At 45.2% G+C, this 15,029-nt stretch overlaps 1 pseudogene; it reads left to right on the top strand.

Annotated features, from left to right (window-relative positions):
- The first annotated feature begins 690 nt into the window (after window positions 1–690).
- Window positions 691–3,508, top strand: LOC132901273 (zinc finger BED domain-containing protein 4-like; annotated as a pseudogene).
- Window positions 3,509–15,029: the final 11,521 nt, after the last annotated feature.

The following is a 15,029-nucleotide window of genomic DNA, read 5'->3' as shown; positions in this document are numbered from 1 at the left end:
GTAAACTGACAGCAAATCACCGTCTGTCTGACAGAAAACTGAAGGGCAATAATGACTTTTAAACTACCAAGTTATTTTACTTTACTTTTTTCTGTGTTGATGGAGAGATTCTAAGCAGCAGAAAATGACATTGTTAGATAAAGTGTGTCCTGAAGAAGCTGTCTTTGATAGTTTCTTGTAGAGAGGAGCAGAATATTGCTGTTCAAGACTTAAGACATAATGCGTCATAAAGCCTACATGAATGAACTGCATGGTGTTCAGGGATGAACAGTCTCTCCTATTATACTATATATATATATATTTTTTCAGCTAAAGTAACATACATTGTTCGTAATGTAGCAGCCTAGTTTTGAATGACAGGGTCCCTGTGATCACATGTTAAAATATAACATTTACATAATAAAATCAACTGCAGGCTTCCCAAATGCTGTAGTAAATTAAACATGAGTTGAGCACATGTCAGCATATGGCCCCACTTTTAACTCATTTTTTTTTTTCAAACCCTTATTGCAGATGGATAGACCTAGGTTTCAAAGTGCAGTATGGATGTATTACACCCAGCCAACACCAGGGAAGGCAGTGTGTAATACATGCAATGAAGGTGTCAGCATGGGAGCAACAATGGGAAAAAACAAAAATACTTCAAACCTGTGGTCCCATCTTAGGATTCACCACCCTGAGTTGTATGAAATGGCACAGAAGAAACAGGGATCTGAATCTCATCAGGATGAGGCAACTTCATCTCAGCCAACAATAGAGGACATGTTTCAGAAACAAAGAAAGTGGACAAACTCCGATGACAGGTTGAAACTAATGGACAAACTAATCATAAAGATGGTCACTGACAACCAACCATTCACGGTGGTGTCTGATGTTGGCTTTAAGTGCCTGATGGCTGCAGCAGAGCCAGGATATGCTCTGAAAAGTGACAAGTATTACCGAACTGAAAAGCTACAAGAAGTTCACAAGGTTGTGGACAAGATCAAAGCCCTGATTCAACCTAATAATGCTGGCTACTCTCTCCTTCACCACAGACTGCTGGTCTGGTGTGACCGAGTCTCTCATGAGCCTGACATGCCATTTCATTGATGCTGAATGGATAAGAAAGCAGGTCATCTTAAACACGAGCAATGCATGCGTCCCACACTGGGGAATACCTGAAAGAGACATTCCTCAGTATGCTTGAGGTCTGGGAGATGAGCAAAGACTATGTAGCACTAATGCTTCGAGACACAGAGCAAATATTGTGAAGGGAATGAGGCTTGCTGAACTCCCAGACCTCAGCTGCACATCGCACACCTTGCAACTTGTGGTGAATGACGGTCTGTCAAGTCAAAGAGCCATCACAGAGGTCATCGCAATACTTAAGAAGTGTGTCACACATTTCCACCACTCCATTCTGGCCAAACAGCGTTTGCAAGACATTCAGAGAGAACTTGGCCTGCCAGAGCACAACATTAATCCAGGCTGTTCCAACAAGGTGGAACTCGACGCTTCACATGCTCCAAAGAATGCTGGAGCAAAAGTGTGTGATTACCATCTACTGTGGTGAACATGGAGGATTTGCAGGTCCCACTGCTCATCAGTGGGACCTTGTGTCCAATTTAATTGAAACTCTTCTCCCAATAGAGGAACTGACACTTCAGGTGAGCCACAGCAACTCCTCAGCATCCTGCATCATTCCATGCCTGACTGTATTGAAGATGCTACTTCAAGATGATGAGGGGCCCTCCACAAAAGGCATCAGAATGCTCAGGCAAGCCATGAGGGAGAGCCTGGACAAGCGTTTCTCAAAAGTAGAAGACACTAAAACTGTGGTGCTGGCTTGTCTCTTAGATCCTTGTTATAAGAGTCACGCATTCTCCTCTGCCACGACATTGAGCAGTCCCCCCAGGATTTTGCGGGCCTTTTTTGTGATTGTTGCGGGCTAAAATGTCTGTTGCGGGGGGTTTTCCATAAAATTTGCGATGAAAGTTGCGGTGTTTTTTAGCTTTTTGTTGCGATTACATTGCGGGAGGAAGTGAAAGTTGCGAGAAATTGTTGCGATTTTTCTCTTTTTGTGATTAAAATTGAGTATGTTAAATATTGGTTAGCACTGTCGCCTCACAGCAAGAAGGTCCGGGTTCGAGCCCCGTGGCCGGCGAGGGCCTTTCTGTGCGAAGTTTGCATGTTCTCCCCGTGTCTGCGTGGGTTTCCTCCGGGTGCTCCGGTTTCCCCCACAGTCCAAAGACATGCAGGTTAGGTTAACTGGTGATTCTAAATTTGACCATAGATGTGAATGAGTGTGAATGTCTGTGTCTATGTGTCAGCCCTGTGATGACCTGGCGACTTGTCCAGGGTGTACCCCGCCTTTTGCCTGTAGTCAGCTGGGATAGGCTCCAGCTTGCCTGCGACCCTGTAGAACAGGATAAAGCGGCTACAGATAATGAGATGAAATGTTAAATATTAATTTATTACTGAAAAACTATTGATTTAAAAAAAAAGACACTGAGAAATGGTCCTATACATAACTTTACCTGTTTAAAAGATTACCAGGACTACAAAAATGCAGAAAAATAGGCTTTACTTATCCAAATGCACCTGTTGGTTCAAAAGTTAGTGCACAGAACCTCACAGCACAACATGAAGTTACCTTAAAATATAATATAAATGCCTCAGCTTTCATGTAAGAAAAAAACTATTAATACTAGTACTGTGTGCAGGCAGTCTCTCCTGAAGACTAAATTAAACAATTATAAACTAATAAAATAAATGGCTCAGGCTTCATAGAAGAAAAAAAAAAACAATTTGAACAGAATCTCACAGTATGATGCTGAAGCTGCCTAAACAATGGAAAATAAAATACCATTTTGGCAAAAAATGTTGGCATCAATTAATTTCTTGTATTAAGTAAAAAAATAATGTAAAGTGCACACAGTCCTTCACTGTAAACATAACACTTTCAGTAACAGAATTTAAGCCTATATAAACACTGACTCGCACATGCAGCATTGCCAGATACTGCTGACGTTTTCCAGCCCAAAATATGTTCAAAACCCGGCAAAATGCACTTAAAACCGCCCAATCTGGCAACACTGCACACATGCTGCTTCTCTTGAACGTATACACAGAAGTAAGGCGGGAGGTAGTTTGTCGACATCACCTCGAGGACGCCAGCGATTGGTTAAATTTGCAGGAAAGTTGCGGTGATTGGATATAATTGCAACACCACCCTGAATTCGCGGGGATTGGCTGAATTTGCATTGAAGTTGCAAATCGCAACATCGCAAAATCCTGGAGGATCTGATTGAGCAAGGTCAAAGAATGGTTGAAAGAGGAAGAGGATGCTGCCACACAACAGACCACTCGAGAGGAGCATGCTGCCACAGAAGGAGCCAGTATGGAGGAGCAGGCTGCTGCAGAGGAGGCCAGTGTGGAGGAGCAGGCAGCTGCATATGGGACACACGAGAATGACGGAAACGTCCACAAAAGGCAACGGAGAGAACACATCCTTCTGCAGCCATGTTGATGTTCAATTCTCTGCTGGCACCCCACACTGGTGACCTGCTGGCCAGTAGCTGCGTTGAGGATGAGCTACATCTGTACCTCAAGGAGCCAGTGATTGACAGGTGGAAAGGGGACCCACTCCAATGGTGGAGACAGAATGAAGGGCGCTTCAAGCTACTTGCGAAACAAGCAAGAAAGTTTCTTTGTGCACCACCCTCATCAGTCCCAAGTGAGCGAGTCTTCAGTGAAGTCTCTGCAATTTATGAGAGGAAGAGAAGCTGTCTCACTGGAAAGCACGCTGAACAACTCTGATTTTTGCACCACAGTCTGGTGCTGCTCAACTGGGAGTACTAATTGGGACTACTAACTGATTCACATTTGTGCTTTTTCTGTGATTTTTATTTAACTGTTTTATTTACTTTATAAAACTTCAGGAAGCTATTTATTTATTTATTTATTTATTTATTTAAATTTTCAGTTAACTTTATAAGAGATGCTGCTGCTGACCCTGGGAACTCCCTGCACTTTAGGTTTCTGTTTGAACTTAAAACAAAGACAAGTGAAAGAAAAAATAACATTTCAGTTATATTGAAATTTTGGAAAACTTAATTTACTGTAGAAAAACTTCAGGGAGCTATTTATTTGTTCAAGTTTTCAGTTAACTTTATAAGACATACTGCTGAGACTGGGAGCTTCCTGCACTTTTTGCTAGAATTTTAAAAAGATGTCTATTGTCAGTTGCAAATCTGAAAAGAAGTTTAATAAACACATGCTTAAAGGCATTTAAACAAAGTTAAGTGTTGGAGTTTCTACTATTCAACATTTCAATGCCAATATTTTCACTTTTACTGCAAATGAATATCGGCTCCACATATCGGTTATCGGCCTCTGTGACTACTAATAATCGGTATCGGCCCCGAAAAAAACATATCGGTCTATCTCTAACTTGATGCTCTTTGGTTATCTCCTGGCATGGCAATGAACCTCAGCTGGAACAGTCAGTGCGTTTTACATGCACATCCAAACCGAGCTAAGGGTCCCAGCAGGAGTGCCAGAGAAATCCAATCCTACATGCACACAAGGAAATCGAGCTATTGTGTGAGGTACATTGTGCACCCGAGCCACAGGTGGCGCTACACGCCCCATCGTGTTGGTACACTTCCGGTTGTCGTCATGAAGAAGAGCTATTCAAGAGTATAAACAAAGTTATCAGTTCCGTGTTCACAAGAAGAGTGTTTTGTATGTACGAACAGAAGTGTTTCTAATAAAATGGCCACTAAGTTGAAGTTGATCTGTAATGGTGAACATATTAACTGTTAGCCTGCTAACATGCTAATAACTTACCAACTAATTGGAAATGGGTGCGTACATGCCCAGACACAAGTGTTCCTAATAAAGTGGCGGCTAAGGTGACGTGTCCTGCTGACCGAGGCTGTCGTTTCCCGCTTGTGGTCTCGTCACTTGTCACTTCCGGAAGGGGCAGTGCTGAAGTAAGTAGCTCGACTACGTAGCTCGATAGGGTTTACATGCACTAAGTAGCTCGGCTAAAATCGCATAATCTAGGTTGTGTAGCTCGATTACGAGAAATCCAGTTCGGTTCAATTTCAGCTGAGCTAAGGTGTTTCCATGGCATTTAGAACTTCGATTTCAGTCAAGCTACGGCAGAAATTCGATTTTCTCTATGTGCATGTAAACGCACTGAGTGTTACTCTTCAATTGCACACTGTTGGCTTTTAACTGCACAGCCATGATCTTCAACTGCGTTGCAATAGTTTTCAACTGTCAAGTTATCCAGGGTTGACTGCTTTTATCTTTTTTTTCTTTGTTCGTTTATTATAATTCTCATTCGGTGGTCACAAATCAAATTTTGTCAGTCAGGTCAGTAGGTTGAAAACCTTTATGGTAAAAAGAAGCAAACACAAAATACAACTACTGAAAATGGTCTTCAAAATAAAAACACAATCTCCTTTTTTAAACTTTATTTTCAACTACGGTAACAAAGTTAACAAATCAAATATCAACATTAACCTACCAGCGGCATCCCCAAAAATGTCCAGTAAGTTTAGTTTTTCCCCCAATCTTCAATTAAACTTCACCTTCTATTGTCTGCTGCAACATGTTCTCTACAGCTTCTAGCACCTGCGCTGCTGCTGCTGCTTCTTCTTCTTCTTGTCTGTGAAGATTCTCAGTCGTCCAGGTCATAGTAAACTGTGCATGGTAAAAAGAGCAACTGGACTTGCTTGAAGATTCTTGAAGATGTTTCACCTCTCATCCGAAAGGCTTCTTCAGTTTTGTCTGACTAATGGGGAGTATCGGGTATTTATCCTCTCATGGATGAAAAACAATCCTAAGGTGTCGTTGAGTCATCCTGTTGGTGTGGGTCACTGGGGGCTGGATGTGAATGGCCTTGAGAGTCATTGGGATGATCAGTGGATTGTTGGATCTCTCTGTCCTCCTGTGAGTCACTGAAAACAGCTGGGTTTTGGTGTGCATTCAGTTGTCTGGGAAGTGTGCCAAGGACTGCATTGTAGATGGCTGATAAATGATATCTTAGACCACCACCTCTGTTCAGTGATGGCCGTTCCAGGTTAACAAAAATGGCTTCTTTAACTCATCACTCATACCAACGATCCTCTCTGGCTAAAATGCATATGTTGCAATCCTGAAATGAGTGTCCTTTGTTGTTAAGATGAAGATAGACAGCAGAGTCCTGGCCTGAGAAACTGGCTCTTGGGTGTTGAGCCATGTGCCTGCGAAGTGGTTGTTTTGTTTCCTCAATATATGAGTCCATGCATTCCTCACTGCACTGAAGTGCATACACTATGTTGTCCTGTTTGTGTCTGGCTATTCTGTCTAGGGATGTTAACCAATGACCATTTGACCGATGGTTGACCGAATCAACGTCTCATCTCATTATCTCTAGCCACTTTATCCTGTTCTACAGGGTCGCAGGCAAGCTGGAGCCTATCCCAGCTGACTACGGGCGAAAGGCAGGGTACACCCTGGACAAGTCGCCAGGTCATCGCAGGGCTGACACATACACAAACAACCATTCACACTTGTGGTCAATTTAGAGTCACCAGTTAACCTAACCTGCATGTCTTTGGACTGTGGGGGAAACTGGAGTACCCAGAGGAAACCCACACAGACATGGGGAGAACATGCAAACTCCGCACAGAAAGGCCCTCGCTGGCCACGGGGCTCGAACCCGGACCTTCTTGCTGTGAGGCGACAGCGCTAACCACTACACCACCGTGCCACCCCCGAATCAACATCAACCGGTTAATTTTTTTTGGGTGTCGGTTAAACTAGAGACAATTCCCCTGTGGGAAATTGTGAGAGTGATGCAGTGTGCGTAGCAGTCGTTATAGCAGGAGCTGTACTGAACTGTCTCTCTCTCTCTCTCTGAGAGGGAGCAGCCCCTCCCTCGTGTGTGTATGAGAGAGCGAGCAGCCCCTCCCCCATCCGCACACTGCGAGCAGAGACAGAGTGTGAAATTTGTTTGAGTTTTTTTAAATTTTTTTAAAAGTTTTAATTCTGTATTAAAATTACTAAACAAGCAAACGCCGCCACAGTCCACGAAACACAGGAAGCACGAGAAGAAAACAACAAATCAGAAAGCTGCGCACACCTGCGCAGCTTCCGCAAAAACGTGTGCAGCCCTCCGACCCACTGACCCCCCACACACACACACACCTCCCACGCCTCATGGACTGCAAAGGCACCTGCCCACTTAGCAACTTTAATACAGAATTTACTCTGACGAAATTATTCAGACACTCCAACGCCCCCCCTAAAAAAAAAAATCAGATCTGCACAATTCAGCCGTGAAAAAGGCGGCATCCTCCAAAAGGCGTGCCGTTTGCATCCCTGTTTAAACTCATAGGTTAACCAACTTTAACCGGCTAATGAGGCTCGGTGGTCGGTCAAGATTTTTTTTAGTTTTCGCCATCCCTAATTCTGTCCTTAGCATGGACCAGTTTCTGCTTCAGGGTGTTACTGGGTCTGAAATGTACCGGAATGTTGTGTTTGTAGAAGATCCTCCTGAGTTTCTCAGATAGACCAGAAATGTAGGGAATGACAATGTTCTTGTGTTTGTTCCTGTTATCCTCCTTGTCCATTATGTTCCTTTTTCTGCTCTTGAAAAAAGCCCAGTTGGGATACCCACAGTTCTGAAGTGTTTTCTTGATGTGATTCCACTCCTCCTCTTTTCCCTCTACCATTATAGGAATGTTCTGAGCCCTGTGTTGCAAGGTCCTAATAACCCCCAATTTGTGTTCCAGTGGGTGGTGTGAGTCGAAGAGTAGGTACTGGTCTGTGTGTGTTTTTCCAGTAGACCTCGATGCTAAGGCTTCTGTCTTGTCTAATGTGTGCATCACTGTGGCAGCAGGGGCATGGTCAAGCGTCGGTCTGTGACCGGAGGGCGGAGTCAGGGAAGGTAAGTGGCAGAATCACTGCACCTGATGTCTATTAACGTGTGTTTGTGTGTCTTCCCCAGTGACTGTGCCCTACATAAGGAGAGAGAGAGTAGAGGAAGGGAGCTCTCTCCCCCACCAGACTCTGTGTGGGGCTGGGAATAAAAAGGCTGAAAAGCTAAATAAGAGTTTTGTTGGAACTCAGTTCTGGCCTGCTGTACTTCTGTGCTCCACCCACCCGCTCTTATACTACAGTGGTGCCAAAACCCAGGATGGAGCACAGAGAAGAACAGCCCCATGGAGTCCTCCCCCTTTGCGGACCTGATCCGCGCCCTCGCCACAGCCCAGCAGAGCCAGGACCAGGTGCTAATCGCCCTCTGGAAGGAGCAGGAGCAAAGGTTCGAGGCCCTGGTGCTGGCGCAGCAGGAAGATCGACAGGCATTCCAGCACCTCCTCGGGTCGGCGGGGTCCACCACCTCCACCGCCGTGGGCCCTTCCCACCTCACCCTAATGAAGATGGGCCCGCATGATGACCCCGAGGCCTTCCTCACGCTCTTTGAGCAGGCAGCAGAGGCCTCGGGCTGGCCGGTGGAACAGCGCGCGGCGCGCCTCCTCCCCCTGCTAACGGGCGAGGCGCAGCTGGCCGCGCTACAGCTCCCCACTGACAGCTGGCTGGTCTACGCGGACCTCCGCCGGGCCGTCCTCCAGGGTGTGGGGTGCACCCCCGAAGAACACCGACAGCGCTTCCGCGCTCTGCGCCTGGAAGAAGTCGGCCGGCTGTTCGCGTTTGGCCAGCAACTCCAGGACGCCTGCTGGCAGTGGCTGAGGACTGACAACCGCGACGCTGAGGGAATCGTCGATCAGGTGGTACTGGAACAGTTCATCGCCCGACTACCCAAAGGGACCACGGAGCGGGTCCAGTGCCATCGCCCGGCATCGCTGGATCAGGCCAGCGAGCTGGCGGAGGACCATTTGGCGGCTGCTCCGACAGCAGGACAGCAGATCTCCTCTTTCTCTCTCTCTCTCCTTCTGTGTCTCGTCCTCGCCCCGTTCCCCCACCGTGGAGGCAGGGACTGGCTCCACCCCAGCTGGCCCGCTGCACCCGCGGTGCCCTCCCGTTTCCCACTTCTGTGTCTGTCTCTTCCCCCCCCTCAGGTGAGCAAGCCCCAGAGCGCCAGTGCAGAGAGAAAGCCTGGGCCGGTTTGCTGGCACTGCGGGGAGCCGGGCCACCTCCAGCAGCAGTGCTCGGCAATGGAGGTGGGTGGTCCTCGCCCTCCACTACTACCTGCTGAGACACCCTTTCACCCTCTGTTCAGACCATGAGCCCCTCCAGTGGCTCCACTGCATGAAGGGTGCCAACGCGCGGATCACCCGTTGGTATCTGGCACTCCAGCCCTTTAACTTCAAGGTGATTCACAGGCTGGGGGCGCAGATGGTCGTGGCGGACTTCCTCTCCCATCGGGGGGGGAGTCGGCTGCAGGCCAGACAGCCTCCCGGCCTGAATCGGGCCAGGGGGAGTCGGCTGCAGGCCGGACAGCCTCCCGGCCTGAGTCGGGCGGTGGGGGTATGTGGCAGTGGGGGCGTGGTCAAGCGTCAGTCTGACTGGAGGGCGGAGTCAGGGAAGGTAAGTGGCAGAATCACTGCACCTGATGTCTATTAACATGTTTGTGTGTCTTCCCCAGTGACCGCGCCCTACATAAGGAGAGAGAGTAGAGGAAGGGAGCTCTCTCCCCAACCAGACGACACGTGTGTGTGTGTGTGTATGGCTGGGAATAAAAAGGCTGAAAAGCTAAATGAGAGTTTCGTTGGAACTCAGTTCTGGCCTGCCAGGCTTCTGTGCTCCACCCACCTGCTCTTATACTACAATCCAGTCCCCCCAGGATTTTGCGGGCCTTTTCTGTGATTGTTGCGGACTAAAATGTCTGATGTTGCCAGGGGTTTTTCCAAAAAATTGTGATGAAAGTTGCGGTGTTTTTTAGGTTTTTGTTGTGATTTCATTGCGGGAGGAAGTGAACGTTGCGAGAAATTGTTGCGATTTTCTCTTTTTGTGATTAAAATTGAGTGATATGTTAAATATTAAGTTATTATTGATTAGAAAAACAGACACTGAGAAATGGTCCTATAAACAACTTTACCAATATAAAAGATTACCAGGACTACAAAAATGCAGAAAAATAGGCTTTACTTATCCAAATGCACCTGTTGGTTCAAAAGTTAAAGTGCATAGAACCTCACAGCACATGAAGTTACCTTAAAATATAATATAAATGCCTCAGCTTTCATGCAAGAAAAAAAACTATTAATAATAGTACTGTGTGCAGGCAGTCTCTCCTGAAGACTAAATTAAACAATAATTATAAACTAATAAAATAAATGGCTCAGGCTTCCCAGAAGAAAAAACAATTTGAACAGAATCTCACAGTATGATGCTGAAGCTGCCTAAACAATGGAAAATAAAATACCATTTTGGCAAAAATGTTGGCATCCATTAATTTATTGTAATAAGTAAAAAAAAAATAATGTAAAGTGCACACAGTCCTTCACTGTAAACATAACACACTTTCAGTAACAGAATTTAAGCCTATATAAACACTGACTCGCTCATAATGCAATGTTGCCAGATACTGCTGACGTTTTCCAGCCCAAAATATGTTCAAAACCCGCCAAAATGTACTTAAAACTGCCCAATCTAGCAACACTGCGCACATGCTGCTTCTCTTGAACGTATACACGGAAGTAAGGCCGAAGGTAGTTTGTCGACATCACCTCAAGACGACGCCAACGATTGGTCAAATTTGCAGGAAAGTTGCGGTGATTGGATATAATTGCAACACCACCCTGAATTCGTGGAGATTGGTTGAATTTGCATTGAAGTTGCAAATCGCAACATCGCGAAATCCTGGAGGGTCTGACGATCACAATCCAAGAAGACTAGATTATTTCCACTGACATCCTCCCGAGTGAAATTGATGTTGATATCCACTGTTTTTGACGTGATGTGGTATGTTCCCAACAAGAGGAGCCAGGATGGTAGCTAGGTGTTTGGCAATGTTATAGGTGACCGAGTTTATACTGCTGATGATGGGTCTGAGTGGAGCTCCTTCCTTCCCAGACAACTGAATGCACACCAAAACCCAGCTGTTTTCAGTGACCCACAGGAGGACAGAGAGATTCAACAATGCATTGATCACCCCAACGACACTCTAGGCCGTTCACATCCAGCCCCCAGTGACCCACACCAACAGGATGACTCAACGACACCTTAGATGAGCTTTTCATCCATGAGAGGATAAATACCTGATACTCCCTACTAGTCAGACAGAACTGAAGAAGCCTTTCGGATGAGAGGTGAAATGTCTTCAAGAATCTTCAAGCAAGTCCAGTTGCTCTCTTTTACCACCCACAGCTATCCACTGCATTGATGTGTTTAGAGAAGGCTTCCACCTCATGGGTTTTGATTTTAACCCAAGTGTCATCCACATATCTGAACCAGTGGCTGGGAGCAACTCCTGAAAAAGTGGTCAAAGCTTTATGTTCCACTTCCTCCATGTATAGATTGGCCACTATAGGGGATACTGGTGAGCCCATGGCACATCCATGCTTCTGTCTGTAGAAACTTTTCATTAAACTGGAAATAAGTGGTAGTCAAGCAGGGTGCAAATCTGGTCCGTGGTGAGGTTTGTTCTATCCAGTAATGTACTGTCTTAAAGGAGTCATTTTCTAACAGATTCGACTGCTTCGGTGGTGGGAATGCAGGTGAAAAGAGAAGTGACATCGTAGGAAACCATGGTTTCATCTGAGTCTAGTTTGAGGTCTGCAACTTTAGTAGCAAAATCTTGGGAATTTTTGACTGATGTGGTGTGTTCCCAACAAGAGGAGCCAGGATGGTGGCTAGGTGTTTGGCAATGTTATAGAAATCTTGCAGTCACGTGACCGGAAAGTACACAACCGCCATCTTGTCAGTCAAAAACACAGCTGAATACTGCTGCACTCGTGTACAGAATGGATCAATTTCAACCGATGGACTACACGGCTCATTTTTCTAATGAACAGATAACTAGATATATGTCTAAAATAAACGATCTACAGATTTATGACCCTTATGGCTTACCGGACGGAGTTTTCACGACCGGATTTTGAACTGCCAGAGGTGGAATACCCAGACGTGTATAATTACCTCATTAACTTTCCCTCGCTGTTCAGTGGTGAAGCACTGCGTGCTTATAAATCTCTGGACAGTTATCTTGACAGAAATTCAGGATTTGTCAGCGACTCAGATGTGGCATCTTGTAAACAAGAATCCTCATTGGATGGGTAAGTCACTTAAGTATTGAGTATAGCACTGACCAGTCGATTATAGAATAGAATAAGGTAATTCCAGCTGTAATTCCAAATCGTCCGTCTTGTTTACATGGATCTGGCGTTGGAGAGGTAGAGGCTTGGCAGTGGAGATTTGAGTGGCTGTTTTCTGAGCTTAGTCAACAGGCCAGCTCTGCCTGTAGCCTCGCTTTTGCTTCCGCTCCCGGCGCCGCCTCCTTCGCTTTGCTTCCAATAACAATCCACGGAGACCCCGCTGGTCTCACTATCCCGTCCGGAATGTTGTGCATGCGATGGAAATCGCTACAAAGCATCATTTTCTGCTGGAAACCAATGTCCAGTAAGTCCATACGGTTGTAGTGGATATTGAAGTCCGGTACAGACGAACAACACGCAAAAATACACACAAAAAACATAAACGTGCACAGGTAGGGAGAGCTTGTAGCCGCAGCCGTTGTAGTAGAATTGTATATAGTAGGGTTTTCCAGAAGAAAAGGTAGAAGTAAAAGCAGAAGTAGAAGGTGGAATATGGCGTTTGACCGACAAGATGGCGTCTGTCACAATCTGGATCGGCTGTGATGTCACATGCAAGTGCTCCATAGGTGACCGAGTTTATACTGCTGATGATGGGTCTGAGTGGAGCTCCTTCCTTCCCAGACAACTGAATGCACACCAAAACCCAGCTGTTTTCAGTGACTCACAGGAGGACAGAGAGATCCAACAATGCATTGATCACCCCAACAACTCTCTAGGCCGTTCACACCCAGCCCCCAATGACCCATACCAACAGGACGACTCAACGACACCTTAGGATTGCTTTTCATCCATGAGAGGATAAATACCTGATACTCCCTATTAGGCTACATTTACACTAGACCGTATCTGTCTCGTTTTCTTCGCGGACGCACTGTCCGTTTACATTAAACCGCCTGGAAACGGGAATACGCCAGCGTCCACGTATTCAATCTAGATCGTGTCAGCTCCGGTGCTGTGTAAACATTCAAAATACGCGGATACGCTGTGCTGAGCTCTAGCTGGCGTCTCATTGGACAACGTCACTGTGACATCCACCTTCCTGATTCGCTGGCGTTGGTCATGTGACTCGACTGCTGAAAAACGGCGCGGACTTCCGCCTTGTATCACCTTTCATTAAAGAGTATAAAAGTATGAAAATACTGCAAATACTGATGCAAATACTGCCCATTGTGTAGTTATGATTGTCTTTAGGCTTGCCATCCTTCCACTTGCAAGTAGTAATCTGGGATCTCACACACAGCGGCTCAGTCCCGAATCGTGGCTTGTGCACTTCACTCGCACGCTCTGTGAGCTGCGCAGGGCCGGAGTGCACACCCTCCAGAGGGCACTCGCTGTTCAGGGCGGAGTGATTTGGAGCACAGGATGCCTGCGGAGCTGAGCGTATCCGTGTATTGGCATTGCTGTGTGCACAGCTAACGGTTTTAGTATAAATGTGAATCGTTTTAAGAACGTTAATCTGATGATCCGCTGATTTGATGTAATGTAAACGTAGCCTCAGTCAGACAGAACTGAAGAAGCCTTTCGGATGAGAGGTGAAACGTCTTCGAGAATCTTCAAGCAAGTCCAGTTGCTCTTTTTACCACCCACAGTCGTCGTCGTCTTCTGGGTTTAATGGCAGTTGGTATGCCAGCTTAAAGGTGCATCACCGCCACCTACTGGATTGGAGTATGGAACAGAAGCTTGGCAGGGGGGAAAAAAACCCCTAAATTTTCTCTATTACACCTGTTTCTTTTAAAAATGTTATTAGTTGGCCATATATATATAAAATCTCCTAATGCCTTACCTAAGATGTTCTCTAGTGTGAAGTTAAGCTTTATTTCTTGAAGTGCTTCACTTACTTTATTTCGCTCTTCCTTATTGAAGTCACACTCCACTACCACATGCTGCACTGATTCTGGCTGATTGCAATGTCTGTGTAAGCCAGTGACAAAGGGTTAAAATGTTCATGATGTATTAATATAATGTTACTGTTTTCTGTGTTGAACAATGAGAGATGATCAGCCATATAGTTTTACTGTTTTTCTCATCTGAACCAACAGAGATGATCAGCCAATCAGAGCGCAGAGTTGGTAAGGTCCCACCTTAATTGAAGATAATTGACAGGTCATGAGGCCCCTGTGTTAGGGGTGAGCAATACTGCAAAATTTGGTATCAATCCGATACCAAGTAAATACTGGGCCAGAATTGCAGATAACAATACTTTTTGTACTTAGAAAAGCAGCTTATCTACTTTCGTTTTGGAAAGAGCAATGCATCATAATTTATGAAGTGAAAGCATCATCAATATGCAAATTTGAATGAAAATTTGAATTTTCATGATCATTGAATGATCTTGTGATTTTTCCTTTAATTAGTTATGATTATGATCATAAAACACAGGACAAAGATTGTAGGCAAATGAAAATACTTTTTATTAACTAACTCAATGCAATATTGCAATATTTACAATTTTATCAACAATCAACAAATTTAAATTTTACTTTTTCAGTTGAGTTTTGTTCATAAACAACAATACAAAAAATAACAATCTAACAAAATCCCTTTCATTACACATAATTGTTTGTGAAAAATAAAGGCAATAGTGCAAATAACCTAAACAAAAGCAAAAACTACCGCTGGCTCTCATTTACGACCTTTGGCTTTTTGCCCTCAAAGCCCTCCTGTGTCCAAGGAATTATCCCCTGCAGTCCCCTTTTGGGCCCTGTCCCCAAGTTGAGAACTACAGATTTATAGGTTTTTGTTCAGAAACAATAACATGTTAACATTTTTCCCTTT

Source organism: Neoarius graeffei, chromosome 17, assembly GCF_027579695.1.
Source record: "Neoarius graeffei isolate fNeoGra1 chromosome 17, fNeoGra1.pri, whole genome shotgun sequence".
Lineage (NCBI taxonomy): Eukaryota > Metazoa > Chordata > Actinopteri > Siluriformes > Ariidae > Neoarius > Neoarius graeffei.
Note: the sequence above shows the minus strand (reverse complement) of the source record. Positions and strands in the feature narration are given on the sequence as shown.